The sequence below is a fragment of the Mustela putorius genome, unplaced genomic scaffold (genome assembly GCF_011764305.1).
Source record: "Mustela putorius furo isolate JIRA1106 unplaced genomic scaffold, ASM1176430v1.1 tig00003949_pilon_pilon_pilon, whole genome shotgun sequence".
Classification (NCBI taxonomy): domain Eukaryota; kingdom Metazoa; phylum Chordata; class Mammalia; order Carnivora; family Mustelidae; genus Mustela; species Mustela putorius.
In genome coordinates, this window is record NW_025422093.1 from 214,879 (window position 1) to 231,935 (window position 17,057).

Consider the following 17,057-nt stretch of genomic DNA (forward strand, 5'->3'; position numbering starts at 1 on the left):
CTACTTGAAGGTGGTATTGATATATTAATACATGTTAGAAAAGAGTGGCTCAGGAAGCATCAATCTGCCTGAGCAGTGGTCATTTTTCAAGCCTGGATGAATGTAAACAAAAATCAAATTGTCACAAGTAGATCTGAACGATATATTGGCTAATTTCCATGGCAAAAAGAACAAGAAAAGCAATAGATAAGAGGGTGTATGAGGCTCTTTGCTTGCATTTTAGAAATAAATTCGTTTCTAATGAGAATGCATCGTCAGAGAATGCACAGCAAAGCAGTGGGGACTGTGCTGTATTAATGTAGGTACTGAAAAAATTCAAGTCTTTCATCTCACCCCTGAAATGTTCTTCAAGTAGAAGTAGTAACCGAGAGTGGGTCCCACGGACCTCCCATCACTCCCTTGCCTTATAAATAACCTTGGTCATGCTGCAGGGAAGTTTCCAGACCTGCATTCTTTGTAATCCAGTCTTTCCTGTCCTTTTTTATGACCAGAGGCAGTGAGTACTACACCCAAAGAACATTTGAGTCAGTAGGGGCTGTAGTCACAGGAATTATTATTGAAGCGTCTTGAATTCTTAATAAGAATTCATGAAGTCCAATAGTTTCTGGTAGAATATGGAGAGAAGGACAGAGAGAGGAAACCGAAGTAGGAAGAAAAGAGACTGTTTCCAAGAACTAACTCATTTGGGATGATTTTTTAAAAAAAGATTTTATTTATTTAGGGTACCTGGGTGGCTCAGTGGGTTAAAGCCTCTGCCTTCAGCTTAGGCCCTGATCCCAAGGTTCTGGGATCGAGCCCTGCATTGAGCTCTCTGCTCAGTGGGGAGCCTGCTTCCTCCTCTCTCTCTCTCTGCCTGCCTCTCTGCCTACTTGTGATCTCTGTCTATCAAATAAATAAATAAAATCTTTTTAATTAAAAAGTCTTTTTAAATAAAGATTTTATTTATTTATTTGACAGAGAGATAGATAGACCAGGAACAAAAGCTGAGGTAGTGGGAGAGGGAGAAGCTTGCCTCCCACAGAGCAGGGACCCTGATGCAGGGGTTGATCCTAGGATCCTGAGCTGAAGGCAGATGCTTAACAGCTGAGCCACCCAGGTGCCCCTCATTTGGGGCATTCTTAGCCCTTGTTTTTCCCTAGAAATGGAATAGATTAGCAAAGGGGAGAATATCTTTTTCTTTTTTCTTTCTAGGGCATTTGTTTATACTTTTATTTGTTATCCTTTTCAGTTTTATTGAGGTTGGACCGTATTTTTAGAACTGCTCAACCACTGATTTCTTGTGTCCAGTTCCTGATATCTGCACAAAGGGCTGACTCTTCTCTTTCCATTCTGCATGACAGTAGATGACTGGGACTGAGATCCCTGTTTTCGAAAAATGTCATGGATACGAGATTTTCTTTGAAGCATTTCTTTTTTTTTTTTTTTTGTAAAATCAAAAGATTTGAAATAATTTTGATCGTCATAAATAGGGATTTGGTTAGATAAATCATGTTATTTTTATTCTGAGGCAGTGAGCTCTAGTTGCTGAGGGCATTTCAGTTAGCAGAGGCCATTTTTAGTGAGAAAGCTATTTCTACAGAAAGATGTGCAGGATATATTTTAAAATAACAAAATAAGGTTCAAGACATTTTATGTAGTGTGCTAACATTTGTATAAAAGCTATGTATATTCTTGCATGTGCATAAAGAAAAAAAAGATGAGAAACTGGCCATTGGTGGTCTAGGAAGGAGATGTTGGTGGCAGGAGGCGGGGGGGGGGCCTTATGAATTTGAACCATGAGACTATCTTACCTATTCAATAAGCAGTTAATGTGATTTAATTAAAAATTGGGATGAATTGGAGTTGGAAGAAGGAATGTCACACAGGCTGGGAAATTATATTTGTAAAACCAATAATGAACTACAAAAGACATAAAACCCCCCCCACAAAAAATCAGCCCAGCTAGGAGAGAATGTCAAAGTAACGACATGCCTCTGAGAGAAGGGTCTCATAAAGTTCTAAACACGTCCTCGGCCAGAGGAGCTCTGGGCGGCTTTGTGCATCAACTCCCAGGGAACTTGCTCAGTTCAGATAGTCTAGTTCAGAGAGACAATAAAGCATAAAAAATTCCACTCCAGTAATATGAATTAATAGCCTCTTTTGTTCCTGTCCAGGGGCTTCCTCAGGATGATCCCAGACACCTTTATGAAGGACCTGCTCTGGGTAAAGAGGAAAGGAAGTGACAGCATGAGATCTCTTCCTCCATCCCCAGCAGTAAACCAGTTGTGACCTGTTTTGAGGGTTAAAGGAGATAATGTATGTAAAGCACTTACCACAGTGCCTGGCCTATGGTTGGAGCTCAGAAAATGGCAGTTATTCCTGCACCGTGAAGTAGGAGTAATAATTATTATCACTTAGTAGATAAGGAAATTAGGTCTCAGAGAGGTTAAGTCACCTGCCTGAAGTAACACAGCAAGAAAGGGAAGGAGCCTGGATTTGAAATCTTGTGGCTCTGGGGTTCATTTCAGCAGCACATATACTGAAATTGGAATGAAACAGAGGAGATTAGCATGGACCCTGCACAAGGATGACACACAAATTCATGAAGCCTCATGGTTCTGACTTCAAAGCCCTTGTTCTTCCCACTCCCTCAAGATACTTCACAAATAAACCTGCCAATACGTATTCGAATCACATCCTAAGGTTCACGGTTTTGTTTGCAACAGCAGATACAGATAGAGCATTTATTTTTTTCAGAGCAGTAGCCTATGTTGCAAACTACAGAAAGAGGATCTGCACCCTTTCAGTCTCTTTAGTGAGTAGAACATAAGAGCATAATGCACAGGAGAAGATTCTAGAAGGTTCTGGGCTCTTCTGATGTATTGAGATAAAATGATCTTAGAAAACATTCACTCCCAGTTTTGCCTTATGTATTTTTATTGATGTCTTTTCTTGGTATCTTCATGTTAATGAAAATCTCAAGATTTTATAGCTATGTTAACTAGTCTCTTAACAGTGTCACAGTTAATCATATCTTAATATTATACTTGGAAAGACCTTTTTATTATACTGGGGTGAGTCCTCTGGCCGCTGGGCCAAATCCAGCCTGCTACCTGCCCTTGGAAATAAAGTTTATTTGGAACATGATCACACTCATTTGTATATGGCTTTTTTCCATGCTGCAAAGGCAGAGTTGAATAGTTACACAACAGAAATTACATGACCTGCAAAGATAAGAATATTTACTAGCTGACCTTTTATAGAAAGTTTGCTGATCTCTACCCGAGAGTCATGTGCAAAAAGTAAGCATGAAAAAGAAAAGTAAGCATGGCATTTCTGTGCTCCAACATTCTAACACACATTATTTCAAAACACTAAGTCTCTTTCCACTGATGTATATGTCTTCACATCTGGAAGCTAAGTCCCTTTCACATAGATACCATCTCTGGGAATGACTTGTGTTGTCAGGTAAACTGTGTCTAAAGTTCCTCACTAGACAAACACTCTGAGAATCTTAAATGAATATGAATATGTCTGGGGGGAAACATAGTCCCTAAAAGTCTTTGGGGACAAATGTGGTGTCAAGGAACAAAGGACTCTAAGATCCCTCCCATGGGACTATGGGACAGGAGCTAATCAGGTAGGGGGTGTGGCCAATCTCAGTGCCTGAGTGAGCTTACTAACCCCTGACTCTTCTTTACCCCTGACCTCAGGCAGCAGAAAGTAGAAGAGCATAAAGCCCACGCCCCGGGCCATGCTCTCTGTTCCTGGAGTTTTCTGAATGGCCTAGAGATGTCAAAGGAGACCTGGCCGTGCTTTCTCAAGCGTCCCAAGCAGCTCAATGCCAGACAAAAGCAGTGATGGTACATATAAGTCTATCATATCCTGTCTTTAGGTCTCAGAGTCCAATCTCTGAAAGCATGTCCCCAGACCTAAGACAAACGAGTAGATACTGGGGACAGTGGGAAGGAAGTGGAAATACCTCGTTTAACATGACATCTAGTCTATTAGCTTGGGTGAACTTGACAGATCAACTTCATGGAGGCTGGGAAGGAAACTAGCCATTATAAGAAGAGCTGAAGGCTTTAAGTTTTTCCAACAGTGTTTCAAATAGAACACGTCATCTCAAAATACCAATATCAGATCTTCTCTCTCTAACTCTGCAGGGGCTAAGACTTAGCTGTCTCTATTAGTTGTCTGCATTCTAGTCTGCAGCGAGGGCCTAAGATCCAGTGTTCTGGGGGACATGGCACACTTGAGGGCAAGATCTCCAAAAGTGGGCCTGGGGGGCTTGTCAAAACCGGAAAGGACTTGGAATACAAGTTTACACATGTCCTCTGCCAGCCCTATCTTTCAATCCTTTTTTTGCTGCCTCAGTAAACAGCACTGCCTCCATTAATGAAACCTCTGGAGATGAACCTCCTTTACAATGAACATGATGTGTTAAAACAAAATAACAGCTTCATAAATCACACTAAACAGTACTGCAATATATCAGGTGGCTCTGGTGCGATATTCCTGCTGATCTATGCAGTCAGGGCACAAATCTCTCCGGGCACAGTTTTGATTCATCTCCCAGAGCTGAAGGAAAACAGAGTGTATCCACCCTCATTAGAGACTTTATCTCCCACTACTTCAGATATTCTGAGACCTCTTGCTCTCTGACTTTCCCAACCACAAATTTTGTTCAACAGAATTATTGATTGAGGGCCCCTCAATCAATTGTCTGCCTCCCTGGCTCCAAGGGAATCCTGAAAAGCAAATTCGTGGCTTTTTCAGCTTCTGGGATGGGGCCCCCTAAGTACAAGATAAGGACATCTAGTGGTTAAAGGCACACACACACAGATACCCTGCACACATGTTCACACACAAGGAGAGATCAAGCAAATATTCATTCTAATGTATTACACAGTTTCATAAGTGTTGTGAAAAAAAATATAATAAAATGGTTTGAAATCATGTAAGCAGGGGACCTAACCAATTTAAGAGGAGGATGACACTGGAATGCGTAAAATTCCCAAGCTGAGAGAGTCAGGTCTCTTCAAGGAACTAAAAGAAAGGACAGTGCATCTGCTAGACAATGAATGGGAGAAGCCCAAGAGGTATGCTGCTTGGATCATTGGAAGACATGGGTTCATGCTAAGGGTTTTAAGGCTGTTTTGTTCAGAGTACACGGGCATCCCCAGAAGGGTTTTAAGGCGGAGGGTTATAAGATCAAACGTGCATTTTAAAGAAAATTTTGTTTTATGGACAACAGATTGGAAGGGAGGAGTGTGGAAGATAGGAGGCTGAGAAGTGGTGGAGGTGAGAGGTGGTGTTTAGACTGGGTGGTAGAGGTAGATTTGGTGAAGGATGGGAAGTATCAGGCTGATTCCAAGTGGGTGTGTCCTGCTCCAAGGCTGGAGATGCCACAAACTGGGTGAAGAACTTGGAGAAGAACCTGGATCTGGAAGGGAAGGGATGATTATGAGTTCTGCATTTGCAAACAATTCACTGCAGTCTATTTACATTTAAAACCTTTGGCTTCTGGGAAGTTGCAGGATTTATCTTTTATTATTAGAAATGAGTTGAGAAAGATTTAGGTAAAAAGGAGACTTTGGTGTCATATTTATAACCTCCTCTGCCTTCTAAGGGGACGCTTTTTAAATGCTGGGCACACTGAAGTCAATGCACAGAGAATTGCTCTGTATCATAAAGCAGTGAAAAAGTTGGGGACTGTAGGGCCAATCTTCAAGATCATGAATCTTGTGAAGTTGGATTGGAAACAGCAGGCTCCAGGGGATGCACAGGAGGGTGGGAGGGCAGGAGGACTCTGGAGGAACGGAAATGGAAAGAGAAATGGAAAGAGGAATCAAGTAGTGTCTTTCCTCTGAGGAGGGCAGAACCTCTTCCACATGTCCCCTCTGAAGTCTTCCATGGATTTTCCTTTCCGTGATTCTCAGCCATGGAGAGACCCGACATCAGGTTACATGGAGGTTACCAGGGTGACAGTGAACCACTCTCAGGGAGATGGGAATGGGAGTTGACCCACCGAGGAAAAGGTGCTGCAGGTGCTTGCTTCCTGACTCAGTCTGCCCTTTCAGGGCTAGAAGACAAGGGAATGGAAGAAAAAGTAAAAGAAGACGAGAAAGACATAAGAAAAAGGAAGACAATGGGAAGGGAAGGAGGGATATGTTGTTGGGGTTCTGTTCTCTCTCCTCTTCAATTAAAAACACCGAGAGAAGGACAATATATACTGTTATCTCATACTAAAGCAAAGGTCAGTGACTCTCAAAAGGAAAATGGCTGTTGACCTCCTCCATCCCCTTCTCTGGGGTCTTCTTGGGGGGGACTGTGGATTTGTGTGCTTACTCCTATATTTATTCAGTCCTTTATCACAAATTCATTGAGTACCTTTTCTGTGCTAGGCAAGGGTATCACGATGAGAAACACAATCCCTTTATATATTTGCAGGGAAATTAGCACTTAGTGGGAAGACAGACAAACGACAGAAATATTTCAATGTGACCCTTGCTATTATAGGGAATAGGAGAATACACAAGGGTCTTATGAGTCAGCCTGGGGGATTGCAGGAATGTTTTACCCCCAAGGTAATACACTGAAGAGAAATCATGAGTTTCCATCATGTTGGTGGTGTGAGGAGGGAAACGATACCTGGTATTTGGAAGAGAGAGAAAAAAAGACTGAGGCTGAAAGCAGAAAACTTACCGACCTACTCTAAGGATTTTGAATAGTTCATAGAATTATCAGGAAGGCTGCAAAGTCACTTTTGGAGAATGGGAGAGGAGTAAGTTTGTTAGGCATAATCCAAGATCATTTCAGAATGACAGCACAAAACCAGTCTGGTAGAGACAGGAGGGTCAGTGATGCTCAACAGCTACAAACCCCAGTTGCAGCCTCGGTGCTGCTGCTGTTAGCAATGCCTGCGGTTGTTGTTATCGTGGCCTTAGCTCACCACCACCAGGATGAACCCTTATCCTCTCTGTTTCTTTGCATGAATGACTCAGATTGGAAGTTGCAGGTGGGCACGTTTGATTGTCTGCCTCCCTGGCTCCAAGGCAATCCTGAAAAGCCAATTCATGGCTTTTTCAGCTTTTGGGATGGGGCAGTCACATACCTGGATTCAAAAAGAGAAAGTCCTCCAAATAGAAAGGGAGTTCAAATCATGGGCAGCCCTCTTTTCCTAATAAGAGGAGAGGGATGAAGGCAAGACAAAGGTATCCCAGGTAATTGTATGTGAGTATGTAGAAAGGTTCAAAGGCATGAGCTAGCATGCTGTGCTGCCAGGCCTGCTAGTAACTCAAAAATAGATGGGAGAGAAGGGAAGGAGGGCTAGGAAAGCGGACAGGGGACTTGTTTTGAAGGCTTTATGCCTACAAGTTTGGCTTTCCTGTTAGAGGGTTGTGGCAGGTTCGGCTAGGTGTCCACTCACTATCCATTGATGTTTCTTCCTTACCAATGAAATTCTAGTTTTGATTTGGGTAGCTCTACAGCCAGCGATACTTCCTTGTAGCTATCAGTGATTGCCATATTCACCGTTCAAGTCAATGAGACATAAACCGAGGATTCTTGTTTCTCCCTTTCCTAACTAAATACAGCTGTGAGCTCTGGAGGTATAGCAATCAACTTAGGATGGTAAGACAACCAGCAGGGAACGAGGCCCATGTATTAAAATGGCAGAACAAGAAGATGGAAAGAGCCCAGTTCCCGGTTTCATCTGAGACTTGCCTACTCCCAGATTTCTTGAGACACGCCCCACGTGTTTTAAAGTCACTAGAGTCGTATTTTCTGTTATTTGCAGCTGAATGTGATCCTGAAGGAGACCAGATAGGACACTAATAAAATCATTTATAAGTGACTTCAGTGGGGACAGAAGAGGTAGGATTGGGCAGAGAGGATAGACTGAGGATGTGAATGTGGTGAATGTATATGTTCAGCCATGTCTCAAACGGGATGGGGGCTATGGGGGTGGAATTTACTTCAGGTACCACAGAAAACTATCCCCAGCATTGAAGTGTTAGGGAACGTCATGAGAACACCTGGAAAGCATGGAGTGAAAGCGGGTGAAAGGGAGCAGAATGGGGAGGTGTATGGTCTCAAAGACTAACCTCACAATATTTTTTTATTATTAAAAAATTAAAACATACAAAATACAACAAACAAAATATATTGGGTCAATATACAAATTTTAGAAAACTCAGTTAAGCAAAAAAGTGTCCGTTAAAAATATTAAAACCCTCCCAAATTCCACTACCCAGAGGTAATAATTACTTCTAACATTTTGATTCTTTGCAGCCCCCATGTAGTCCTTTTTTCCCCATTCTTACCACAAAAATGATTCTATAAATAGTTTAACGAAAATGTGACCATAATATGTATTGTTTTTCAATCTGTCCAACATTTTGCATTTGACAAAACTGAGAAGGGCTTTTTATGTCACTATCACTGTAGTGGCTACATGCAGTGCTCCATTCTGTGGATGTATCTATCATGGTACAGATATCAAACTTTTAAACATTCTTATTTCTCATTTCATGCAGGGGGGGGAATTGTTAAAGGTAATTCTGGGATTGAAGTAGTAGCATTAGCTTTGCCATCAGTTTTTTTTTTTTTTTAAGTTTTAATTTTAATTCTAGTATAGTCAACATACAATGTTTTATCAGTTTCAGGTGTAAAATATAGTGATTCAACAGTTCCATACATGACCCTGTGCTCATCATCTATTTAACCGCGCCCCCCCCCCCCATCAGTTTTAACGTGATAGCTTCTTTGGGCTGTGACAGCCCCCAAAATTGCGCCAATATTTATCTTATTTTATTTGTATTTTGTCAACTTTCCTTCACATTGTGGAAAAAGATCCTAAAACCGTTACCTTGCTGGTCAGGACAAAGCAAGATTTTTCCCTTTGGTATAAACAGTACGTTTGCAGAGCTGACATTTACTAGCTTTCCTTTAACACTTTAGACTTCTCTGTAGGTGAGCCATTTAGCTTGCAGGCAAGGAAATGCAGCAGTTAGTAACGATTATCATTTAATGGCATACATTGAAAGAGGAAAAGAGAAGCTGCCGGCTTCCGCAGCGAGCAGGGTTCGAACCTGCGCGGGGAGACCCCATTGGATTTCAAGTCCAACGCCTTAACCACTCGGCCATCGCTGCTACGGAGGCGAAACGATCGCAGAGACACTTTAGTGCAATAACTGCGCGCACGCGCGTCCAGCCTACTAAGAGGCGGAGCCTACAAACTCCCCAGCCCAGTTCAGAGAGGCGTCAGAGGGTTCACCGCTCAAATTGTGTGAACTATACCGTGGAAACAGAGAAATAACAGAAACTCCCTTAAGTAGTTTAAGTAAACTTTAAGTAGAAGGTCTGGGAAACCCTACCCTTCGCTGAGCTCCGAAAATCCCAAAGTTGCCTGGCTTCTGGTCGCCGACCATATTTTTGCCCGCCCACTCCCTTATTAGGTAATCGAGGTAGCTGTGAAACAAAGACCTATCCCATTCAGTGCTGCGGGCCTGCGCTCTGGGAAATTTCTGCGTTTCTGCGGGGGCGTGCGTCTTCGGCGCTTTCCTGAGTTGACCGCGTCGCTTTGACCCCTCCTCTTTGAGCGGAAAGGCGGGAGGCGGGAGGACTCGGGGTCGCTGTCTGTGGTCGCACCTGTCCCGAGCTTCTGCCCAAGCAGCCCTCTCTCATTCTTCCTCCAAGGGTCCCTGCTGGAGGAAATCCGGCCCCAAGTTGTCTCAGGTCTTTGAAGTGTTGAGCATTGGACGTAGTTTGAGAACCAAGTTCTGCGAATTAGGTCTGCTTTCTACCTTTAAATACCATTATTTTCTCCCTTCAGCACTAGCCCTCCCCTGCCCCCCCCCTTTTTTGAGTTACTTAGTTAAAGGTCTCAGAAGCGGGTAGGTCGGTACTATGCCGCTTACTTCAGACAACAGAAGCCCGGGACCCGCCCTTGGGTTTGGGCTGCCGACTCCAGGGCGCACGCGCGGCTCCCCATCCGCGCACGTGGAGGACGCCGCCCCCTCCCCCCAGCCGGTTCTATCTGTTGATGCAAGATTTGGTGACAACAGCAGTAACAACAGCAACAAGAAAGGCGACCTTTTACTAAATTTCTAAATTTCTTCTTAAATTTAAACTTTTAAAATTCTAAAAGTGTTCCTGGAAAGAAATGTCACCTTCTCTCCAATAGTGTTACAGGAAGGCAAATCCTTGCCTTTTGGAAACCCGGATGTTGGGTGACCTCACTTTATGTGTGAATTTTCTTGAGACTTTTCAGTGCCATTTCTTTTAACCAAATTATGGTGTTAGGTGTCTAAACCTATTTAATTGCAGAAGGGGAGTATAATACTTAAGAATTTTAAGAGTGCTTTCTATTGGGTTTGAAATGGTTTTTAGAATATTTATCATTGTTTTTAATTTGGCAAAAACTACGGAAATGGTCCCAGTTTCTCTGTGAATCCTATATGGGAACAAAGCTATTCCCGACAATCCCAGGCATAAGTTTTGTCATGTATGTGAACTTTATTTGGCCTTTTCCAATAGAGACTATCTAAGAAGGCATAAATTTCTGTCCTTCATTCTTGTTCTTAGATCATACATGTGCTGTGCGATAACCTTCATTTAATCTTACTACATTAATTTACCTTGATTAGGAAGTCTTTTTAAAAATTTCCCGTGCAGTGAAATGGTAATATTTACTGAAAGCTCTTTCTCTTCCTTAACTTTCCCTTCTCTTAGGAGTACTCCTCACTTGCTTAAAAGCATGACAGTAATGGGAATTGATTATGGTTAAAATAGTTTAACCAAAAAATCTACCCAGAAGGTTTCATGCTCATTTTTTGGTTTGATTTTGAGGGGAAAGGAAGACTGCAAAGAAAAGAATCTATTACACATTAATGTGTATTGGTGAGAACCACTGTGATTAAAATTTCTTTGCAAAATTTCAGAAGTGAAATAACTACATTAACGTTTAATTTTCAGCTTATTTGAATTAATGTAGGCTTTTCAAAAATGAAATTGCCTTTTTCCTGATTTACATATTACAAAAATGAGCCAAGAGATCAAAATAATTACAGGTTTTCAAATAGCATGAATTCATAAATGAATTCTTTCAGATTCCACCTTAGGTTTTTAGCATTGCCATTTAATGCAATGTGTGGCAGCTAAGGGAAGAAGAAGCAAAACACATGTTTCCGACACAATTATAACATAAGTGTTTTATGATTCATGACAGTAACATCATAAAACATTAATTTTCAACCATGAACATTTTACTCTGTAAAGTTCCCCTGGTGATTCTGATTACCTCCTCTTCTACACTAACCCCACATTTTTTATTTTTTAATTTATTTTTTTCAGTGTTCCAAGATTCATTGTTCATGTACCACACCCAGTGCTTCATGCCTTACGTGCCCTCCTTAATACCCACCACCAGGCTCACCTATCCCTCCAACCTCCCTCCCCCCTCTAAAACCTGCAGTTTGTTTCTCAGAGTCTACAGTAACCCCAGATTATTTTATGTGGTAGTTTTTATCAACCCAATTTGATGTGGAAGGCAAATATCTGTGGCTTTTTCTAAAAACCTCTTTGGATGCTACTTTCAAAGGCAGAATACTAGGGGGGATGGGGCACATGTTTAGGAGCAGATGGGCTCTTTTTTAGCAATCAGAATTTATTTTGAATTATTTTGCTGGTTTTATTTTTGAATAAAAAATCATAGACTTAAAGCTAGTCTAATCCCCCCCGCGCCTTTTTTTTTTTTTTTTTTTTTTTTACAGACAGGAAATTGTGGCCCATGAATGGCTTACCCAAGGTCATGTAGCTAATTAGTGGTAGATTCGAGACTGTAATTTGTTATATTAGCCCAGTGTTCTTGCTAGGTTTTTTGTGTATTCTTTGTTAAAAGTCTCTGGCCCAGTGGCATGCAGATCAAGAAGTGTGTATATCAAGAAGTGTGGTTATTGGGGTGCCTGGGTGGCTCAGTGGTTAAGCCACTGCCTTCAGCTCGGGTCATGGTCTGAGGGTCCTGGGATCGAGTCCCGCATCAGGCTCTCTGCTCAGCAGGGAGCCTGCTTCCCTCTCTCTCTCTGCCTGTCTCTCCATCTACTTGTGATTTCTCTCTGTCAAATAAATAAATAAAGTCTTAAAAAAAAAAAAAGAAGTGTGGTTATTGAACAGCACATATAGACAAAGTCTACTGAATAGGAGAGAGTTGTGAGTTGATATTTGAAGGCCTTTGAGATGTCACATACTGAATATATCATGGCTGGTGAGTTTTTTTTTTTTTTTTTTTTTAAATTCCAGTATCCATCCTCTCAACTAATGATGACACTTCAATTGTGCTTAAAGAAGACCACTCCTCCCCCATTGGATGCAGCCTTACTTCAGCTGTTAATCAAGGTATCCCATCTTCTCCTGGCCAAGAGGTAGGCATGTGACTTGTATTTTTTTTATTGCTGCATAACAAATTATAAGATGTTTAGTGACTTAAAACATTAATTTATTATCTCACAGTTTCTCTGTGTTAGGAATGTGGTTATGGATGTGGTGGTGGGTTGACTGGGTCCTCTGCTCAGGGTCTAACCAGATCTCAAGGTGGTGACTTGGACTTTGATCTTGTCTAAGGCTTGGGGTCCTCTTCCAATATCACTAGCTATCAGCAGAAATCAGCTTCTGTGGTTGTAGGACTTGTTGCCTGTCAGTGGAGGATCACTTTCAGGTGCTAGAGGCTGTCCCTTATCAACAACATGATGATTGGTTGTAGGTTGTTTGGTTCTTTAAGGCCATCAGAAGAATTACTCTCTAATTTACTACAGTGGAATTTCATGTAATATAATGTAATTGCAGAAGTGACTGTTGTATCATGCTCACAAATCCAGCTCAAGTGAGGGGGATTATATAGGGTGTATACATACAGCTGGGGCAGGGATCTTGGGAGCCATCTTAGAATCCTGTCTACCATGTTACTGAAGTTGGACCAATCAGATCCTCTCTAAACCCCCATTCTTTCTGTTACACAATTGTATTTTTATGGACATCCCACACAAAACACATACATAGTAATCAATGAGAGGTGATCAGAGACTGGAAATTTTATCTTAGCTGCCTTATGTACTTTGTACCTCATATGAAAGAAATAGAGTTGACAATGGCAGAATTTTAGAGGCTCAGCCACCATTCAACTTTCTTGAATTTAATTCTGTACTGATGCAGAATTACTCTAGCTATCCATTTTAGACAACATATGAGAGCATTAGTTCAAGTTGGCCAAAAAAATTTACAAAGTTGTTGGCAAGAAAACCCTAATGAAGGTTTAGCTAATAGGTTTACAGGCATCATGAAAAGTGATGGAAATAAATATGTAATTGCTGCATTGGGAATGATTGTATGTTTGAAGCCTAGGCAATTAATTGTGGGTTGCTTTATAATCATTATGTTACTTACACATATATGTTTGAGGGAGGCTAGAGATATACCCTGCTCAGCACTAGAGCAACTTAAAGGATTTTCCTACCTAATTGGTCCCCTAATGCCATGCCAATTAAGAATTAAGAAGTAGAATCAAGACAAATGGAATCTTCTTTTTCTTTTTTTTATTAGAATAGAACTTTATTGGTGGCATCAAGATTTTTAAAAATTATTTTATACTTTAAAGTATGCAATAATTTGATACATTAATCAGTTTTTAAAAGTTTTTATTTTAATCATCCAGTGCTCGTCATGACAAGGGCACTTCTTAACACCCATCACCTCTGGTCCCCCACCCAATTTCCCTCTGGTAGCCAACAGTTTGTTCTCTCTAGTTAAAAGTCTGCTCCTTGCTTTTTTTCTCTCCCTCTCTTTCTCTTTCTTTACCCCCTTTGCTTATTTGTTTTGTTTCTTAAATTACATGAATGAAGTCATATGGTGTTTGTTTTTCTATGACTGACTTATTTCCTTTAGCATAATAGTCTCTAGCTCCATCCATGTCATTAAAAATGGCAAGCTTTCTTTCTTGCTTTTTTTTTTTTAATGCCTGAATAACATTCTATTGTATTTATATATCACATCTTCTTGGGATACCTGGGTGGCTCAGTTGAGTAACTGTTGATTTTGGCTCAGGTTGTGGGATCAAGCTGTGTGTTGGACTCCATGCTCACTGTGGAGTCTGCTTGGGGTTCTCTCTCTTCCTCTGCCCCTCCCCCCTGTGCACTGTCACACATTTGTGCAAGCTCTCTCTTTCTCTCTCAAATAAATATTTTTATTTTAAAGATTTTATTTATTTATTTGACAGAGACAGATCACAAGTAGGCAGAGAGGCAGACAGAGAGGGAGGCAGGCTCCCCGCTGAGCAGAGAGCCTGATGCGGGGCTCGATCCCAGGACCATGACCTGAGCTGAAGGCAGAAGTGTTAACCCACTGAGCCACCCAGACGCCCCTCAAATAAATGTTTTAAAAAATATATATCACAACCTTTTTTATTCATTTATCAATTGATGGACATTTGGGCTGCTTCCATAATTTGGCTATTGTAAATAATGCTGCTGTTAACATAGAACATGTTATCCCTTTGAATGAATGCTTTTATATTCTTTCCATAAATAACAGTAGTGTGATTGTTGGGTCATAGGGTAGGTCTATTTTAAACTTTTTGAGGAACCTCCACTGTTTTCCAGAGTAGCTCTACCAGTTTGCATTCCCACCAACTGTATGAGAGGGTTTCTTTTTCTCCACATCCTTGCCAACACCTGTTGTTTCTTGTGCCTTTGATTTTTAGCTCTTCTGACAGGTATGAGGTCATATCTCATTGTAGTTTTGATTTGCCTTTCCAGTGATGAGCACCACTTTTCATGTGTCTGTTGGCCATCTGGATTTCTTCTTTCGAGAAATGTCTGTGTCTCCTGCCCATTTCTAATTGGATTATTTGTTTTTTGGGTATTGAGATTTATAAGTTCTTTATATATTTTGGATACTAACTCTTTATCAGATATGTCATTTGTAAATATCTTCTCCCATTCCATAGGTTGCCTTTCAGTTTTGTCGATTGTTTTCTTTGTTCTGGAGAAGGCTTTTATTTTGATGTAGTCCCAGTAATTTATTTTTGCTTTTGTTTCCCTTGCCTCAGGGAACATATCTAGAAAAAAGTTGCTATGGCCAATGTCAGAGAATTACTCCTCTGCTCTCTTCTATGATTATTATGGTTTCAGGTCTCAAATTTAGGTCTTTAATCCATTTTGAATTTATTTTATGTTTGGTATAAGAAAGTGGTCCAATTTCATTCATTTGCATGTAGCTGTCTGGTTCTCTCAATACCATTTGTTGAAGAGACTGTCTTTTTCCCATTGGATATTCTTTCCTGCGTTGTTGAAGATTAATTGACCATATAATTTTGAGTTTATTTCTGGATTTTCTATTCCATTCTGTTGATTTGTGTGTCTTTTTCTGTGCCATTACCATACTGTTTTGAACATTACAGCTTTGTAGTATAACTTAAGGTCTGGAATTGTGATGTCTCCAGCTTTGCTTTTCTTTTTCAAGATTTCTTTGTCTGTTCAAGGTCTTTTGTGATTCCATACAAATTTTAGGATTGTTTATTCCGGTTCTGTGAAAAATGCTGTTGGTATTTGGTAGGGATTGCATTGAATGTGTAGATTGCTTTGGGTAGCATAGATATTTTAACAATAGTTGTTCTTCTAATCTATGAACATGGAATGTCTTTGTGTTGTCCTCAGTTTCTCTCATCAGTGTTTTATAGTTTTCAGAGTACAGGTCTTTGGTTTGGTTTGTTCCTAGTTATCTTATTATTTTGGTGCAATTGTAAATGGTTTTGTTTTCTTGATTTCTCTTTCAGCTGCTTCATTATTGATGTATAGAAATGCAACAGACTTCTGTATGTTTCTTTTGTATATTGCAACTTTACTGAATTTATCAGTTCTAGCGTTTTTTGGTGGAGTCTTTCAGGTTTTCTACATACAGCATCACTTTATCTGCTAATAGTGAAAGTTTTGCTTCTTCTTTACCGATTTGGATGCCTTTATTTATTTTTCTTGTCTGACTGCTGAGGTTAGGACTTCCAGTGTTAGGTTGAGTAAAAGTGCTGAGAGTGGACATCCTTGTTTTGTTCCTGATTTCAGGGGAAAGGCTCTCAGTTTTTCCCCATTGAGGATGATGTTAGCTGTGGGTTTTTCATAGATGGCCTTTATGATGTTGAGGTAGGTTCCCTCTAAACAGACCTTGCTGAGGGTTTTTATCATGAATGAATGTTGTACTTTGTTAAATACTTTTAATGCATCTATTGAAATGATCATATAGTTCTTATTTTTTCCCTTATTAATGTGATATGTCATGTTGATTGATTTGCAAGTATCAAATCACCTTTGACTTGGGAATAAGTTCCAATTCATCCTAGTGAATGATTGTTTTGAATGTGTTGTTGAATTTGGTTTGCTAATATTTTGTTGAGGATTTTTGCATCTATGTTCATCAGAGATATTGGCCTATAGTTTTCTTTTTTTGTGATGTCTTTTCTGATCTTGGTATGAGGATAATGCTGGCTTCAAGGAATGCATTTGGAAGTTTTCCTTCATTTTCTATGTTTTAGAGTACTTTGAGAAAAATAGGTATTAACTCTTCTTTAAATGTTTGATAGAATTCACCTGTGAAGCCATCTGGTCCTGGACTTCTGTTTGCTGAGAGTGTTTTGATTACTGATCTAGTTTCTTTGCTGGTAATTGGTCTGTTCAAGATTTGGTACTTTTGCCAAGTTGCCCTTGAGAGCTGTTTTCCCCATTTGTATTTATACCAAAAAGTGTCTTAGTATTTATATCTCTATACTCTTGACTTTCTTATGCCCAGACTCTTATCATTCTTTTAAATTTTTGATAATAAGCAAGAAATAGTATCTTTTTAGTGTTTTCATGATTTAGTTAACTCTCAGATTATCTTTTAATGTAATAGGTAAAATCCCTAATATTATTTTCTTCTGCTAGATTGTTCACTTTTTCAGGAGATAGGTTTTTGAGTCTTTTATTTTTTTCTTTGTATTTGTTCTTACTGGATAAGTACTCCGTTAATTTTTCTATATTTGACTTGAATTCCCA

The 17,057-nt window shown here is 40.2% G+C and overlaps 2 non-coding genes across 2 annotated transcripts; one reads left to right on the top strand and one right to left on the bottom strand.

The window, feature by feature from the left end:
- The first annotated feature begins 2,496 nt into the window (after positions 1-2,496).
- LOC123389130 lies at positions 2,497-2,601 on the top strand. The gene has a single exon (XR_006603658.1). It is a non-coding gene; the product is annotated as a U6 spliceosomal RNA (small nuclear RNA).
- Positions 2,602-9,053: 6,452 nt separating this feature from the next.
- On the bottom strand, positions 9,054-9,135 carry TRNAS-UGA. The gene has a single exon. It is a non-coding gene; the product is annotated as a tRNA-Ser (tRNA).
- Positions 9,136-17,057: the final 7,922 nt, after the last annotated feature.